Below are 2,873 nucleotides of genomic sequence, written 5' to 3' on the forward strand. Positions count from 1 at the left end.
GAGACACCCAAAAAGCATTTCATACAACTGAATGGCCATGCATTAAAAAAAAAATGTGCAAGAGCAGAAGAAATTTATGTAGATATGATTCAAAAAAAAACACTTCAAAAATCTGCACATACTAAATCAGGTAAAGAGATGAAAATTCTCAGCATTACAGCTATAACTGCAATTAGTTTGAGAATTCCAACCGATGAAACAAGTCAAGAAATTGGAAGATACAGTAGAATTTGCCATTTTGTACAAAGACTAGATACAGGATAAACATGAAAAACCCAATGCCCTTTCTCCGGTATCTCAGGTCAGGTTCTCCGGGAAACAGGCTCAGACTCTGAAATCTACGTCCAACAACACACGTGGCGAAGCCGGACGCAGAACCCGGTGCCAGGAGAAGCTTAACAGAGGCCCCAGCCACCAGCACGGGAACGTCTGAGAGTCACTTGGAGACGTCCCAAGCTAAGACATGAAGCCACGCCTATACTCCCACATTCTCCCGTCAAGGGATGTGGCCCTGAGGAGGAGGAAAGACCTTGGGTGAGGCAGCCTCCTCGGGCAGAGGGCAGTTTCTAGAGAGAGGCGTGGCTATGGGCAGACAGCGGGCAACACTTTGAGGAGCAGGAGGAGGACGCGCTTCTGTCCTGCAGGGGACAGGAGCAACGCACCACAGCATCCACGGCGGCCCCGGGAGCGGCCCAGACCTACTGCAGCAGACAGAAGTCCCCCGGCTTGGGAACAGCTTCTCTAACGCTTTACTCTCTGGGAAGATTTCCTGCCACCGCCCCCCTCAGGGCCAGAATCCGCGGTGGGGCTCTAAAACTCTACTCTGTCCCACAGACCTTGCCTTTGTGGGTGTTCTCAGCTAAAGTCCCGCAGAATCCTGCTCCTGCCGCTTACCTGTGACTGGCTGTGACTGGCCCTGATCTAGACAGACCACTCCCCTGCTCTGGTGGACGGCTGCTGCGGGGGCAGGACCTTCTGACCTCAGGGGTCAGAGAGAATCCAGCTCCTGTGGGTCAGTTCTGCCCGCGGAGTCAACTAACGCCCGCAGGAGCTGTCGCGTACGTGGCTTCACTTCTCCTCTGTAGACGGCAGGACCTTGCTCCGGAACCTCCGTGTCGACACTGCGTGATCCTTTCGGGCTTTCCCATGAACTCCACACGGCTTCTCCCCCCGCCGCCTCTCAATGCCTCTGATACCACCAGCATAAGATCGGCCCGTGTGTGCGTCCCAAGGGCTGTCTGTGGCGCTCGTAGCGTCTCTAATGCTTTCCCAGGCCTTGCCCGGCTCTGGGACCCAGTCAGAGATGGCAGCCTTCCAAAACTCAGCATGTGTGTCACGCGGAGGCTCCCGTGTGGGGTGAGCTTCAGAACCCAAGAGGCCTCCAGGGTTGGACTTCCTTCGCGGTGATGGGAGGTGCAGAATGCAGCAATCTGTTCTTTCCTTCACAAAGGATGTCCCAGCTCGCTCCAGACCACCGAGCCCCTAAGCAGATGCCAGTGCGGGGGCTCCTGAGCCCTGCAGAGCTCACGCACCTTGACGAGGCCCCCACATACTTGCCACTTCTTGTTCCTTCGAATCAGATTAGCATGATGTCACTGATACAGTGGGCCCGTGTGACAGCACGAAGTGTGTCCAGATGGCTCGGTCCTCTGAGCTACATTACGACAGAGGACAAGAGAGTGAACACGGCTGTTCCTCCCGCAGGAATGCAAACCGTTTCTTGGGGGGGGGTGGGCAAGGGCATTTGCCAGACCGACAGCTGTGTGTCGTGTGCTGGAGGGACACATTCCTCGGCTTGGCAAAGACAGCGGATCTAGGAAGGACACTGCGGTTCAGGCTCCTACTTGGTAGTGTTTGTGGACACTCCCGGTCACCCTGTAGGACGCGTCCAGGTCACATAGGCGCCAGGCTGGTGACTCAGGTGGCGATGGTGGGGACCACCCTCTACACCCTCTAAGTCTTCAAATGGCTCTCGCCCCTGCCACTTCCTCCAGGACGGGAGACTGGCTTTGGTTTACTCTCCTGGCGGATGCAGATGCAGGGGTCCCTGCCAGAGGCTTTGACTGGCCGCTCCCCCCATGGAAACAAAGTACAGATTCTTCCAGCCGTGTGTATATGTTTCCAACGGTTTATACACTCAAGAAGCCAGTAAATGACAACAGGTGACCACGGGGAGCCCGGAACTCTGTTTATTACCTGAGCGAGGGGCCAAGGTGACCCTGTGCCCCCGGGGTATTCCTTTCGACTCAAACCCTGTGCCCAACCATCCTTGAGCTGTGTGGGCATCTCCCTTCCCCCATGAAGGTGCCTGGACAAAGGACCGAGATCCTGTCAGGGAAGGGCAGGGGTCCGAGCCCAACACGCGCCTCCGTGGGGCCAGCTTTCCTCTTTCCGCCGGGCCTGCCCTACAGCCAGTGGGTTCTGAGTCTGTACCCTGGCTTGGGCCTGGAAAAGGGACCGTGACATCACATGCCCTCGGGCTCATCCACTGCTCGTCTCCCTCGGTGCTCTGGGGTGTGGAGTGGGTAACGCAGCTGTCTGTCCCCGGAACACAAGCCCATCACCTGTGTCACGCGGGGGGTGGGGGGGCTGCAGGCCCCCAGGGCACACTCACTCCTGTCAGCAGTAGCCCGACTGTGACGTGATGTGTCGTTGGTCCCACTGCCAGCAGGGGACCCTTCCCAGAGGATGTGTTGTCTCGCAAGGCAGGGACCCCTGCATCACATCGAAGCGAGATGTTAAGGATCGAACCAAAAAAAAAGTGTTTATATATGTATATGTATGTTGTGGTCATAGCCCCTGGCACCTCCGGCTGTGGCCTCGTGTGGAGACAGGGATGGCCTTCGCAGAGGTCCTGAGGGCGGGTCCTCACC

This window comes from Mustela erminea, chromosome 5 (genome assembly GCF_009829155.1).
Source record: "Mustela erminea isolate mMusErm1 chromosome 5, mMusErm1.Pri, whole genome shotgun sequence".
NCBI lineage: Eukaryota > Metazoa > Chordata > Mammalia > Carnivora > Mustelidae > Mustela > Mustela erminea.